Source organism: Conger conger, chromosome 6 (assembly GCF_963514075.1).
Source record: "Conger conger chromosome 6, fConCon1.1, whole genome shotgun sequence".
In the NCBI taxonomy this organism is placed as follows: Eukaryota; Metazoa; Chordata; class Actinopteri; order Anguilliformes; family Congridae; genus Conger; species Conger conger.
Genome location: NC_083765.1, coordinates 26,243,905 through 26,259,692, shown reverse-complemented (window position 1 = coordinate 26,259,692; position 15,788 = coordinate 26,243,905). Strand labels below are relative to the sequence as shown.

Sequence of the window (15,788 nt, the reverse complement as noted above, 5' to 3'; positions counted from 1 at the left end):
TTGCCTAAATATTTCAGTTTTTTTTCATGAACTTACTGTGAAACATATACCAAAAAAATGAAGGAAATCTGCATTCATTCATGAATTAGCCAGAATATTCCTTAAATATTTCACTTTGTTTTTTTTTTTTCGTTTTTTCCTTCGGTTTGGTGTGAAACATATACCAAAAGCATTATGGGAAATGTTGAATGAATTTGTGAATTAGGCAGAATGTTCCTTAAATATTTCACTTAGTTTTTTTTTTCTTTCTTGAACTTACTGTGAAACATATACCAAAAAAATAAATAAAGGAAATCTGCATGCATGAATTAATCTCCTTAAATATTTAAGTATCAATGCCCCTGGAATGCAGGCTGACTGGCTTAATTATAATTCTTTCATTTCTAATGAAATATAGAAAAAAGAAAAAACATGAGTCCATGAATTATGTAGATTATTCTTTAAATATTTTGCCTATTTTTTCTTTCTCTTTCTCTTGTTGCAAAATTATACCAAAACATGTACACTCGCCTACTTATTCACGCTATTATCTAATCAGCCAATTGTGTGGCAGCAGTGCAATGCATAGTCATGTAGACACGGGTCAGGAGCTTCAGATAATCTTCACATCAACCATCAGAATGGGGAAAAAATGTGATCTAAGTGATTTTGACCGTGGATTGATTGTTGGTGGCAGACAGGATGGTTTGAGTATCTCAGAAACTGTTGATCTCCTGGGATTTTCATGCACACTAGTCTCTAGAGTTTGCAAAGAATGGTGCAAAAAACTTTTTAAGAATCCAGTGAGCAGCAGTTCTGCTGAAAGAAACGCCTTGTTAATGAGAGACGTCAGGAGAATGGCCAGACTGGTCAAAGCTGACAGGAAGGCGACAATAATGCAAATATCTACACGTTACAACAGTGGTATATAGAAGAGCATCTCTGAACACAAAACACATCATAACTCTTAAGTGGATAAGCTACAGCATTAGAAGTATAATTAATCCTATAAATACATAATAAAGTGCTTGGTGAGTGCATATACAGTGGGCTCCATAATTATTGGTAAATTGGACACATTTGGAGGGATTTCTGACCATTCCTCCAAGCAGAAATCTTCAGAATCATTGATATTCTCGTGCTGATTCATCCCGCTCTCAAGTTCAGACCACAGGTTTTTGATGTGATTAAGTCTAGAGACTGAGATGGCCATTGCAGGACATTCATGTTGCTTTAATTCAACCATTTTTGTGTGGATTTTGGTGTTGCTTTGGAGTCATTGTCCTGCTGGACATCTACCTTTGACCAAGTCTTAGCTTCCGGGCAGGGTTAACCAGATTTTCTGCCAAAACATCCTGGTACTTGCTGAATTAATTGTGCACTTGATCTTAAATAGTTCCCCTGATGTTGGAAAATAAAGTTTATGTCAATAAATATATAAAATATATACAGAGGTCAGCCACAACATTAAAACCACCTGCTTAAACCAGTTTTTTTATGATTAAAAATGAAATGATTTAAACTCGGTGGCGCGGATGGTGCAGTGGGTAGCCTCACAGCAAGGAGGTCCTGGGTTCGAATCCCTGTCGGCCGGGGCCTCTCTGCATGGAGTTTGCATGTTCTCGTGTTTGCGTGGGTTTCCTCTGGGTACTCCAGTTTCCTCCCACGGTCCAAAGACATGCAGGTTAGGCTGATTGGAGAGTCTAAATTGCAATTGTATGAGTGTGTGAGTGAACGGTGTGTGTGCCCTGCGATGGACTGACGACCTGTCCAGGGTGTATTCCTGCCTTTCGACCAATGTATGCTGGGATAGGCTCCAGCCCCCTGCGACCCTGTTCAGGATAAGCGGGTTAGGATAATGAATGATGTATAAACTTGTCTATAAACACTTCATTATATTGTGTACATATATAACCAGATAATCATAAGTAAAGTGCATTCAAAAGTTTCATTTTTAAATGAAAATGGAAATCTTGTAAGCTCACGGGGGGGGGGGGGGGGTGCATTGTTTTGTTATTTTAATATGTTGGTACGTACTGCTGTTTATGATGACGTCTTTCTTAACAGGTGATGCGGGACCTGTAGAATTTTAGACCACTGCAGCCTCACCTTTCTTGGCTGACAGAAGTGGAACCCGAAGTGGTCTTCCGCTGTTGTAGCCCATCTGCCTCACGGTTCGACGTGTTGTGCGTTCTGAGATGATTTTCAGCTCACCACAATTGTACAGAGTGGTTATCTGAGTTACCGTAGCCTTTCTTTCAGCTTGAACTAGTCAGGCCATTCTCGGTTGAATTCTCTCATCAACAAGCCATTATGATATCCTGCTGCTCACTGGATGTTTTTTGTTTTAGTTACAGAAATACTCAAACCAGCCTGGCACCAACAATCATGCTACGGTCTAAATCACTGAGATCATATATATTCTGATGGTTGATGTGAACATTAACTGAAGCTCCAGAGCCATATCCGCATGATGCTCAGTGTGCGTATATAAACTGTACAACAAATACATTTGTCGCACAACATTACGTCACTGTCTACAATTCAGTGCCCGAGAGTGAATACATTTGTGTTTAGCAGTGAATTATGAGGGATACATACAATGTCTGATTTGAGGTTTTTTTTCCCCATTTGTTTATTTATAAAAAAAAATTTAATTGGCTTCCCCACATTTTTAACGCATTCCACACCACTGTTACTGTAGAGTGGCTAGACGGAAGCCACTATTGAGTAAAATGCATATGACAGCCTGGAGTTTGGACTTTGAAGTTTGCCAAACGGCATTTAAAGGACTCTGAGAGCATAAGGAAAAAGATTATCTAGTCTGATGAGGTAAAAATGAAACTCTTTGGTCATAACTCCAAGCACTATGCCTGGCAAACACGAGGCACTGGCTAATACCATCCCTACAGTGAAGCATGGCGGGGTAGCGACTACAAGTCCCTGCATTCCACAGAACTCAGAACTGCAACCACTTCCTGTTGTACTGTAATTCGATACTGTGCTAAGAGTTATGAAAGGGTGAAACGGCACTCTTACTCAAACCTCTCTTATTCAAACACCTCTTGCTCAACCATTCTTCCGAAAATACTCCTCTGCGAACAGGCGTCCAAAAACGCTCCGGAAGAAACTTTGCCTGGACCAGCGTCTCATGTGCACCACTGGGAAGGCCGCAAGACCGAGCAACGCACGCTCGCACGGGCCTATCCGAGCACCCGCCACGGAGCACTGCAAACCGGTCCGGAGCATACACGAGTGCCGGTGTCCTTGAGAAGAGCCACGCACCCAAGCGACAGAGCCTGAACCGCAACCCCTGTAAGTTTGTTTAAACCGTAAGGTTATCCTTGATCTGTTTGCCACTTCATGCGCCATAGTTTCCTCACTAGCTCCAGCTACTTTCAAATCTCCCTCCATCTTAGTTTCTTTGTTCTCCTTAAAACACGTAAGACATTCCGGAGAACATACAACCTCCCCACATGGCTGCGCACATGCGCGCCAAATGCTAACACGCATACGCGCGCGCGCGCACTCACACACGCACACTAGTTTGTTGTAAACTGAAGTGAATTGTGCTTAGCCCTGTTCAGTACTTTGTGGATAATGCACTTTGTCATATATTCCAAGATTGTTCGTATTAATATTACTCCTATGTTGAATGAAGTCAGCCTCTGCTTATTTAAAGAACTCTAGAATGTCTTCACCTTCTTAGCTGAATCATTTATATTAGTTCGGTATCAACCGAATGGGTAGTATTTGATTTAGTTAAGATTAACTAACTATAAATGCGTAATTTCAATTATTAATTTAATGATTAATTGAAATAGACAATTTATGGTTATTATAAAATATTTTATGAGATTCATATTTTACCTATTCGTAGACGGATGGTATAACCATCTCTCACATCTCGCCATACGTCTTATGTTTTCATTATCAATCCTCATGACTCTACACATACCGTGTAGGAGCATATGCCCCACATAATTGGCGCCCTGTTTTCGTAGAGCGTAAAAACCCTACAGTGGTGGCAGCATCATGCTATGGGGGTGCTTCTCAGCGGCAGGGACAGGGAGACAGGTCAGAATTGAGGGATGGGTGAATGCAAACAAATACAGAGAGGTCCTTGAAGAAAACCAGCTCCAGAGTGGAAGCAACCTCAGACTCGGGAGGCAGTTTTTCAACAGGACAATGACCCATTCAGCCAAGACAATGCTGGGGTGGCTTCAGGACGAATCTCTGACTGTCCTTGAGTGGCCAATCTGACGGAGCTTGAGAGGATTTGCGGGGAAGAATGGGATAAACGGCCCAAATCCAGGTGTGCTGTCACGTTTCATGTTTGTCACGTCATGTTTCATGTTTAGTCATTGTCTTAGTTATGTTATTGTCATGTCACGGATTTTGTTAGTCTAGTCTCGCCATGTTTTTATGTTTTATTTCTTGTTACGTTTCATTGTCATGTCATGTTATGTTTCATGTTTAGTTCTTGTTACCATGTATTTCTTAGTCTTGCTGTCACATTTCATGTTCGTCACGTCATGTTTCATGTTTAGTTATTGTCATGTCACGTATTATGTTAGTCTAGTCTTGCCATGTTGTTATGCTTTATTTCTTGTTACATTTAATTTTCATGTCATGTTACATTTCCTGTTTAGTTGTGATGATTTAATTGTTAGTCTTGTCATGTCACGTTATGTAGTTTATTCATGTCACAGTTACAAACTTGTTATGTCACGATTTATGTTTGTTTCATGTTATGTTGTACTGTTCATTGATTTTTTGTGTCTTTCTGCAAATCTTGCATTCCTGCTTTCTCTCTCCCTTTCTGTCACTCACACCCTAATTGTTTCAATTTCCCTTGTCTTCTTACTAATCTACTAACGCTAGATCAGGATTGGGTAATACTAACATTCTAACCATGTGTTCATGTTACCTTACGTTTCTTGTACATGTCATTTACTAATTTACTAACGCTAGGGCAGGATAAGTTTATTACTAATGATTACTAATTACCTCGTTAACTTGTCAATCCTCCACACCTGATTTCCATTCGCATGCTGCTCTCAAGCTAATTGTCTACACCTGCATATAAAGCTCAGTTTCATGTCATGTCTTTGCGAAATTGTTGCTCCCTGTTCATCAGTGCACCTTTTGAGCATAGTTTGTCAAGTCATTGTCTACCCATTACGATCCAAGCCTGTTTATTGACCAAAGATTATTGACTTCTGTTTTGTTGACCATTGCCTGCCTGTACCACGACTTTGCCTGCTGTCTTTGTACTTTTGCCCCGCGGAGCAGACTTCGGTCTTGACTCTTGCGCCGTCATCGACCCTGAGCCTGCCTACCGCCCGCCTGTACTTTTGCCCCGCTGACAGCTTTCCTGGCTTAATCGGTGCACCATGCACTTCTTGCATGGTGTACCGATTACGAGACTGCCTTCTCCCTTGATACTGCGCTTTGGTTTTTTGGCTGGATTTTATGTGTACGAACATTGCCTGTTTTTGACTACGCTCTCTGGATATCCCCCGAATAAAGCCCTGACGGGACTTTACTACCCCTGTTTCTGAGTCTGCATTTTGGGTCCAACCCCCCCCACGCACCCGTCTCTTGTGCAATACTTGTAGAGACTTACACAAGAAGATTCGAAGCTGTAATTGCTGCCAAAGGGGCTTCTACAAAGTACTGAATTAAGGGTCTGAATACTTATATAAATAGATTTGCACTTCTAAAAACATGATTTCATTTTGTCATTATGGGCTATAGAGTGTCGATTGATGGGGCAGGAATATCAATTTATTCATTTAAAATTGTAAATCTACAACACAATAAAGTGCAAAAAAGTGAAAGTAGAATTTCTGTTCTTGTGGCTCTGTACTCCAGCACATTGGAAACAAAGAATATGAGGTGAAGGTGATGGCTGTCATTTGAGGATATGAATAGGAATTATGTCCCTTTTTATAGATATTTCCAACATTTCTGTGGACCAAAAGTAATTAGACAGTTGGCCTTTCAACTGATTCTGATTATACCAGATCAGATTACAGAAATTCAGCCAGATTTTGACACGGTTTTGTCGCCGCCGACAAATTTCCAGCGTCAGGCCCAAATATTACATTACATTACATTATTGGCATTTGGTAGACGCTCTTATCCAGAGCGACGTACAGTTGATTAGACTAAGCAGGATACAATCCTACCCTGGAGCAATGCAGGGTTAAGGGCCTTGCTCAAGGGCCCAACGGCTGTGCGGATCTTATTGCGGCTACACTGGGATTCGAACCCCCAACCTTGCCTGTCCCAGTTATTTACCTTAACCACTACGCTACAGGCCGCCCCTGAATGTCGGAAACGACGAACGGGTATCTTTATACCTTGTAGTGTGACATAATTGAAGATCAGCAATGTGGTGTCTGGGATGCCCCATGACACCCTGATGAAAAGTCGAGCATGTCTCTTTTTCTTTCTTTTTTTTGTATCTTACTGTCAAGTTAGATACAAAAATTATTTTTGTCAAGGGGCGACATGGCTCAGGCAGTAAGAGCAGTCGTCTGGCAGTCGGAGGGTTGCTGGTTTGATCCCCCGCCCGGGCTGTGTCGAAGTGTCCCTGAGCAAGACACCTAACCCCCAAATGCTCCTGACGAGCTGGTCGGCACCTTGCATGGCAGCCAATCACCGTTGGTGTGTGAGTGTGTGTATGAACGGGTGAATGAGAAGCATCAGTTGTACAGCGCTTTGGATAAAGGCGCGATATAAATGCCAACCATTTACCATTTAAGTTTGACATTCCTGACAATGCTGTTCCTTAAAATTGACCAATAGGATGTCTGAACCGTGGAACACTGAAACCGAGGAAAGGTCCATTGAGTGGCAACCATACCCCCGCCTTTTTTACCATGATAGTCTGTTTACATACAGTGAACCTGGTAGGTACCTACATGTATGTAATGTTCTTGACATGTTAACACATTCCTTACCTCAAGTTCTCTTTGAAGGATAGACAGCCCACACTGTCCTCTTCATGACACCCAGGAACGGGTCCACTATAATAAGACTGCCAGCATGCCAGCACTACTGTAGCCACAATTGACAATTTCTTGACCTGCAGTATCTTTGATCGAGAATAGCAGAATATTCTTCCTGGCAGCAAAGGTCAGTAAGTTGAATAACCTCTTGTGTTTGTTATATCACAATCTGGAAGGCCCAGTAGAAGGCACATAGGGTTTAATTCTATTGGAACACCAAAAATGAGACACAATTCATCCACAATACCAGACCAGTACTGTTTCAGTTTTACACATGACCACAAACAATTAATATAATTACCAGTCTCTGTGTCACACTTCCAGCAAAGCAGAGATGTATTCGCATTCATTTTGTTTTCAAGAACAGGTGTTATATGTGTGCAGTGTAAAATTCCAAGCTGTGTGCATTTAGTTTGGTTACAAATGGATATTTTACCCGCATGCACCCACACTCACTGCCAAATCATATCATTAATGGAGACACCCAGGTCTCTCCCAGGCTTGCGTAGTAGCACTGGAGGTTAGAGATAAATTGGAATTTAGGGCCCTGTAGAATACACTAATGCGCTTCTTAGTTTCCCGGACAAGGCTCTTACCACATGTGAAATGGTATTATTGGTCATTAATGTAGTGTCTGTAATGAAATGTCTAATTTATAGATATCTAAAAAACTCAGATTTGTGTAGGCCTAAGCGCTGCTGTATCTGCTGAAAGGATAATAAAATCTGCCCATAAAATAGGTCTCCTAGCTTTGTTATGGCCCTGGTCTTGACAGTCTGGGAAAAAGTCTGGGCTGTGCAGAATGGGAGTAAGAGGGGATGTGAATTGAGCACAGCCCTCTATATTACGAACAGATCTCCAAACTTTAACTGCACTTAAAAGTGATAAGGTTACTGCAGAGGTCCTTAACAGACATATAGTTCTGTACAAACAGCAGGTGACCACAGGGGATATTTGGACTGAAAGGATTCAATATCGAGCCAGATTGAGGCTGGGTCTAGATTTGAGCCAGTCCACCAAAACCCGAAGACAGGCGGCTAGCTGATAGAATCTCACATTTGGCACATCTGCTCCCCCATCGGAGCTAGCCATTTGGAGTTTTGCCACCTTTAGTAGGGGCTTCCTTTTGCTCCAGATAAAGGTGCTCAGCCAGGAAAGAGGTAGGGGGGTCCAATTCTCCAAGTCCGCCTTTATAGCTTCCAAAAGGGGAGGTTAATTGGTCTTAAACAACTGACCAAATGTAGGTGTTATGTATTCCCAAGTAAACAAAACCAGCGGGTGACCAACGGAAAGGAAAGGGCTGAGAGAGGCCTGGAACAGACGTTAAAGATCCCAGAGGCATAGCCTCAGATTTTGCCAGATAAATTTTATACCCTGAGAAGGTGCCAAATGTAGAGATAGTTTGAATCAGACAGGGAATATTAGCACGTCATCAGCGTATAAAGTAATTTTGTGCTCCCTCTCACCAATGGAGATACCAGATGTTATGGCATTCTGTCTTATGGTCTGGGCCAGAGGCTCAATAGCTAGATCAAATAGCAGCGGGCTAAGAGGGTCACCTTGTCTGTTCCCATGGTGAAGGGGGAAGTTATTGGATCTCAGCCCATTAGTCAAAACTGCTGCAGTTGGGGAGTTGTACAGAACCTTGACCCATTTGACAAAATTATCTCCCAGTGTACTCCTTCAGTGTATAAAACAAATAAGACCATTCGACCCGGTCAAAAGCCTTCTCGGCATCAAGAGAAAGCACAAGGCCAGGGTCTCAGCGGCCCTGAGACAGCTGAATAATATTAAGGAGCCATGAATTTCGACCTTTAATGAAATCAGTCTGATCCTCCTTAATTATGTGGGGTAGCACTAACACAGGGCTAACATATTGGAGAGCAATTTTTGGTCGGAATTGAGTAGGGCTATTGGCCTGTAGGAGGCACAATTGTCAGGGCATTTTCCCTTTTTCAGGATAAGAGATATATTGGCCTCCCTGAGTGATAGTTATTGAGATTTTACGCCAAAAAAGGTTGATGTTGTCCAACCAAAAAAGCTCTTTTGCAATGCTTATGTCTAAATAGAGGACGTCCTTTGGAGGACTTTCAAGGAATCTCTTGTCTGACTTAATATTTCTGAGGTGAGAGATTGAATGAATGAGTGAATGATTTCTGAGAGTGAAAACACCTTTGATTGCACAATAGAGGGAATTTTCAGTGATGTAACTGTATTTTATATCGGTGAGTACCTAAATTCTACATTCTCAAAATATTTTCTTATTTTTCAGCATGCTAATTAATAAGGAGCAAGCCTGTTTTTGAATAATAAATAGCATGTGAAATAATGGAATGTATTTGTCACCTTTGTCACCTCCCTTGTCAACTCCTCCCTGTCTTCCGGCTGTTTTCCAGCATCCTCCAAGAGGGCCCACATCACTCTGTTGCTAAAAAAGCCTACCCTGGATCCCTCCATCATCCAGAACTACCGCCCGGTATCTCTTCTTCCTTTTCTTTGTAAAACCATAGAACGAGCTGCTTCTACTCAACTTTCTTCTTTCTTTTCTAAGAACAAGCTGCTAGACCCCCATCAGTCTGGCTTCAGATTGGGCCACTCGACAGAGACCGCGCTCCTCTCCGTCAGTGAGTCGCTCCATGCCGCACGAGCAGCCTCCCTCTCCTCTGTCCTCATTCTTCTAGATCTCTCTGCTGCCTTCGACACTGGATCACTCCATCCTCCTGTCCGCCCGGTCAGCAACGGGCATCTGTGGCACAGCCCTGGACTGGATTGAGTCCTACCTCTCTGGTATCTCCTTCCAGGTTGCCTGGGCTGGTACGGTATTGACACCTCGGCCCCTTGACACAGAAGTTCCCCAGGGCTCAGTCCTAGGCCCGCTTCTTTTTTCTCTTTAAACTCGTTCCCTTGGCCCTGTGATAACTGCACATGGGCTATCCTACCACTGCTATGCGGACGATACCCAACTCTTCATCTCATTCCCACCATCTGATACACAGGTTTCTGCCTGTATCTCTGCTTGCCTGAGTGACATCCAGAGCTGGACGGACAACCACCATCTAAAGCTCAACCCAGGTAAGACTGAAATGATATTCATCCCTGCCATTACCTCTCCACATCTGGATCTCTCCATTTCCCGAGGGGATACCACACTTACACCATCACCCAGTGCAAGGAACCTCGGCGTGGTGATGGACAGCAGACTATCCCTTTCCGAGAACATTGCGGCGGTGACCCGGTCATGCAGGTTCTTCCTATACAACATAAGGAGAATCCGCCCCTTTCTCACCCCCTACTCGACCCAGCTCCTGGTCCAAGCAATGGTTCTGTCCCGCCTGGACTACTGCAATTCCCTCTTGGCTGGCCTCCCAGCGTCCGCCATCAGACCCCTCCAACTTATCCAGAATGCAGCAGCTCGTCTGGTCTTCAACCTTCCCAAATACACGTCACCCCCCTGCTTACTTCCCTCCACTGGCTGCCTGTCATGGCTCGCATCAAATTCAAAACATTGGTGCTAGCCTTCCAAGCAGTTAAGGGGTCTTCCCCAGCTTACCTACAAACCTACACCCCTGCCAGACCTCTTCGTTCAGCCTCCACAGGCAGCTTGGCACCTCCCCCTCTCCGAACCTCCACCTCACGCTCACGACTACTGTCTGTTCTGGCTCCACGGTGGTGGAACGAACTCCCCATTGAGGTCAGAAGTAGAATGTAGAATGTAGAATCTCTCCCCACCTTCAAGCGCAAACTGAAGACGCACCTCTTCAAGCATCAACTCTCCCCATCCCTCCCTACCTCCCTGTGAACCTTAATTGTTGTCCCTGTGACTTGCTTTGTGTATCGGTATTTTTAGTTGGCTAGGTAAGCAGTATTTGGATAGTTAAGTTTGGTCACTTTTGCTTTGTTGTTTGTTTATTTGTTGTTTAAAAAAAAAAAGAAAAAAAAGAAATAGGCCCTGGTCCTTATCTTTGTTGTGCAGGTAGCAATTGAAATTGTACTTCCCTCCAGGGTCTTTCAGCGCACTTATCCCTGGTTATGGGTATGCACTTTGTTGTACGTCGCTCTGGATAAGAGCGTCTGCCAAATGCCAATAATGTAATGTAATGTAATGTATTCGACTTGTTGATTGGGGTTTGGCATTTGACAAAAACTTCAATCAATGGACCTCAATAAATATATTAATATACAATGTTAGGATATTTTGCCCTTCTCCATGGAATTAAATGCAGGACGATGAAGAACACACTGACAACTTCTCTCAAGAGATTTCAGGTTTAATATAATGCGTGCGAGAGAGAAACAGAGCATTAAGTTAAGTATGGTTAAGAGGTTAAGTACAGTCCAGTCATACATAACAAAGAGTTGGGAAGTGGCCTGAGCTTGCCTCTCCATGGGAGACTCTGGCTGAGCCATTTAGCAAGGATGTGTGGCATCCCTAAAATTAATAGTGTCTGTATAAAAGCCTACATCTGTATAAAAATATGAATATGAAGCCATGAATAAGTCATGCTAACATGAGCAGTGTAGCAACCCTCCATGTGAGCAGTGTTGGCTCAGTTGAGTTTGTTTACACAGTCTAATAATTTTAGCGTCTATGGCCAAACAGTAAGTTAGCCCCTCAGTAAATGTTTGGTAAAAAAAAATAAACCACTCCACAAGGTACCACTAAGTTATGAGCCAACACCTCTGTCAAATACCCGTTTTGTAAAACTAAGATTGATAAATTGCATTAACATCATGATTCTTGTTCCTTGTCTCCTACGTTTTCACAATCTTTGAAATCAGAAATCGGCCTGAAAGGCACATGAAACAGCTCAAAGTATGATACAATAGTCCCAGAATCCAGGGGAAGGTGAAGAGGACTCGATGTTGATCATTGTATCGGGCATGGAGGCAGAAGCAGCCCTCACTTTTGGGGCTTGTAGGTTGAGTGGGTTGTTCTCCATCTGACTTAAAAACGTTGGCCGCTCCAGCTCCTTGATTATCATCATCAGGTCTTTACTGATGCAATATGTGTGCTTGTTGTTAAAACGCCCTTTTCCCTGGTGCTCAGTGGCATATATCTTGTCGATAACATTCCCAGGGCCCACGCTGAGGATAATGCGGTCACGGTTGCTGTCATCCTGGTTCCCACTGTTGTTTTCCCAAACATAGAAAGGCAAATGCTGCACCTTTGGCTTATTCAGATTGCCTACTATGTAGTAGTTGTAGGGCCCTGTAGAGTACACTAATGCGCTTCTTAGTTACCTGTAAGGACAAGGCTCTTTCCACATATGAAATGGTATTATTGGTCATTAATGTATTGTCTGTAGTAATGAAATATCTAATTTATAGATATCTAAAAAACTCTGCGCTGCTGTATCTGCAGAAAGGATAATAAAATCTGCCCATCAAATAGGTCTCCTAGCTTTGTTATCCCCTGTCTGTGCTACTTTTTAAGGCCCTGGTCTTGACAGTCTGGAAAAAAGTCTGAGCTGTGCAGAATGGGAATAAGAGTGAATGTGAATAGTTATTGAGATTTTATGCCAAAAATGTGTGAGAGAGAAACAGAGCATTCGGGCAGTTGGTTGTTATAATGATCTCAAAAGATTTCAGTGTGTGGAGTGGTTAAGTACAGTCCAGTCATACATAACAAAGAGTTGGGAAGTAGCCTGATCTTGCCTCTCCATGGGAGACTCTGGCTGAGCCATTTAGCAAGGATGTGTGACATCCCTAAAATTAATAGTGTCTGTATAAAAGCCTACATCTGTATAAAAATATGAATATGAAGCCATGAATAAGTCATGCTAACATGAGCAGTGTAGCAACCCTCCATGTGAGCAGTGTTGGCTCAGTTGAGTTTGTTTACACAGTCTAATAATTTTAGTGTCTATGGCCAAACAGTAAGTTAGCCCCTCAGTAAATGTTTGGTTTAAAAAAAAATAAACCTCGGTCCTGCCAAAAGCCAAGTTTGGCCGGCTCACGTGGGGCAGCAATAATTGGCTCGCTGCTCCAGAGGGAGGGACTTGGCAGGGTTATTAGATCGCCGCACAATAAGCACCTCGGGCGCCTCGGAATCACGGCAACGGGCACGAGACGAGACAGCTTGAAGAAGGCGTGCCGCTCTCATTCGGGCCACCGAGGGACGGGGTACGGGCGGTACATCTAATACGACTACCTCCAATTGAATCAGACGAGGTACAATTGGCTACCAAATTGGGAGAAAAAGGGAAAAATCTGGAAAAAAAAAATAATAATAAAATAAACCACTCCACAAGGTACCACTAAGTTATGAGCCAACACCTCTGTCAAATACCCGTTTTGTAAAACTAAGATTGATAAATTGCATTAACATCATGATTCTTGTTCCTTGTCTCCTACTTTTTCCACAATCTTTGAAATCAGAAATCAGCCTGAAAGGCACATGAAACAGCTCAAAGTATGATACAATAGTCCCAGAATCCACGGGAAGGGGAAGAGGACTCGATGTTGATCACTGTATCGGGCATGGAGGCAGAAGCAGCCTTCATTTTTGGGGCTTGAAGGTTGAGTGGGTTGTTCTCCATCCGACTTAAAAACGTTGCCAGCTCCAGCTTATTGATTATCATCATCAGGCCTTTACTGATGCAATATGTGCGCTTGTTGTTAAAACGCCCTTTTCCCTGGTGCTCAGTGGCATATATCTTGTCGATAACATTCCCAGGGCCCACGCTGAGGATAATGCGGTCACTGTTGCTGTCATCCTGGTTCCCACTGTTGTTTTCCAAAACGTAGCTAGGCAAATCCTGCGCCTTTCGCTTATTCAGATTGCCTACTGTGTAGTAGTTGTACCCATCTCTCACAGAAGGCAGATCGTTCTCTCGGTTCTGAAAGTAATGAAACCCATAGTCACCACTACTGGGTTCACACTGGAGGGTTGCCGAACGGAAGTGCTCATGGGCAAGCCAATGAAGGAGCCTCAGCCCATGCCTGGGGTGAGGCTGACCAAATTCACAGTCTCTCAGTTGGGACAGTTCATTCAATGTTTCAGGCTTATCACAGGAAGAGGAAATTACCATGTTCAGATTCAAAATGGAAATCCTTGACTCTGCAGCAGAAAGAAATGGAGAGGAAAAGAGGAGATACAGAGAGGTATATAGAATCAGAGTGAGGGGAACAGAAAGCACAGAAATAAATTTTAAAAACTGTGGTTCCTTCACAAACATACAGTGGGCTCCAGAATTATTGCCACCCTTGATAAATATGCACAGAAAATGCTTTAAACAAAAAACAAATACTTATTGACATAAGCTATTTTTCCCCCAACATGTGCAAAGCAGTGTGCTTTATTAATGAGTCAATGGAATCAGTCTTACATTTTTCAAAGAAAAATAAATTTCCTCAAAATACTGGTTCCACAGTAATTGGCACCCATGGTTTAATACTTTGTGCAAACACCCCAAGCAAAGATGACAGCCATGAGTCTTATAGTTAGCTGACGCTGCTGCCTGTAAGTGGCAGAAATGAGCAATTATTTTACATAATACACAATACGTATTTGGAGATGTGCGTGTATTGTTGAGCTGCGCGAGATCATAAAACATGCTTTATTCTTATTAAATGCTTGGCTTCACACCTTTAATTGGATCCATTTACTCAGTGTGCATGTAAACGGTTCATTTGGAATCAAATTATTCAGAATGAAGAAATATTCTGCAAGTAAAGACGGCTACTGAAAGTTCTTAGACCTGCACTAAGGAAGAAATTGAATACACCTGATTATTCAGAACTAGATGAGAAGCCAACCTACAAGTACTTCGGGTCTCCTAAAATGGGGTTGCTATGTGTAAAAAGCGATGGGATTCCTACATCCGGCATCACCTGATATGGATGTAAATACATTTAACTTAGAGGGGACTATCTGCATTTCAACCTCGCATTCATGGTTTCATTTGAAATCGAATATGATGGACGACAGAGCAAAAATAACAGAAATTGCACCAACTGTGCTGGTTACAGTTACAGGATAACTGATAGCCAGTTGACAACGTTTAGCTACTATTGAGAACGCGAAGAGACCGTGAAAAGAAGTCTATCTAGCGCAGGTCAGGAACTGTAATATTTGTAATGTTATTGTACTAATATAAAGGAGAACAATGAATGGAATACTGAAGAAAACGCAATAAAGTCATCAAAATTGTCTGGTAAGAATAAAACTGTTACCAGCATTGGTTTTGTATAATTTTAATGAATGCGCGAGAGCTTCTCACCAAATCCCTTTTGTAAAAGGTGGTATATTTCCTCATAGTATTAAATGTTTCTATGGAAACGTTTCAGTAGTTAGCCAAAACAAGGCTGGCTAGTCGTGAAGTAATTTGGTCCGTTGCTAACTTCGTTCGGTCCGCCTGTTATGTAACACAGATTGGTGGCTTGCTCTCTAGCAAAACAGAACAACCGATTCATACAAGGCAAATCAGTGTTTTGATTATAGTTATTAGCAAGTACATTGCACTATTGGTATAAAAAGAACAACTCGTGTATGAGGCAGGCAAATTTCCTTTGCTGCCTAACTGGTACAACTCCAGTCCACATAGGCATACATACAGTAGAATAGTACCGAGTCGATGCCCACATAAAATAGCCGAACAATCATTACACATTAAGCCTATTTTTCCCCCCCAACATAATCTGCATCCCTAGCTAAAAACAGAATAGCCTACCTGAGTTCAGGTAAAGCGTCTGGCTCAGCAGTCTCTCACTTCTTTGAAATGCGGATGCTTCCCTTGCAATTAGCAATATGAAATCGAAACCGAGTATGCTACCATTTAGCGTGAAAGT

General features: G+C 42.5%; 1 long non-coding RNA gene across 1 annotated transcript; it reads right to left on the bottom strand.

Moving 5' to 3' along the window:
• Positions 1-11,245: 11,245 nt before the first annotated feature.
• Positions 11,246-15,761, bottom strand: LOC133131358 (uncharacterized). Its single transcript, XR_009709011.1, has 2 exons — positions 15,671-15,761; positions 11,246-14,058 (listed from the first exon to the last, which is right to left on the bottom strand). It is a non-coding gene; the product is annotated as an uncharacterized LOC133131358 (long non-coding RNA).
• Positions 15,762-15,788: the final 27 nt, after the last annotated feature.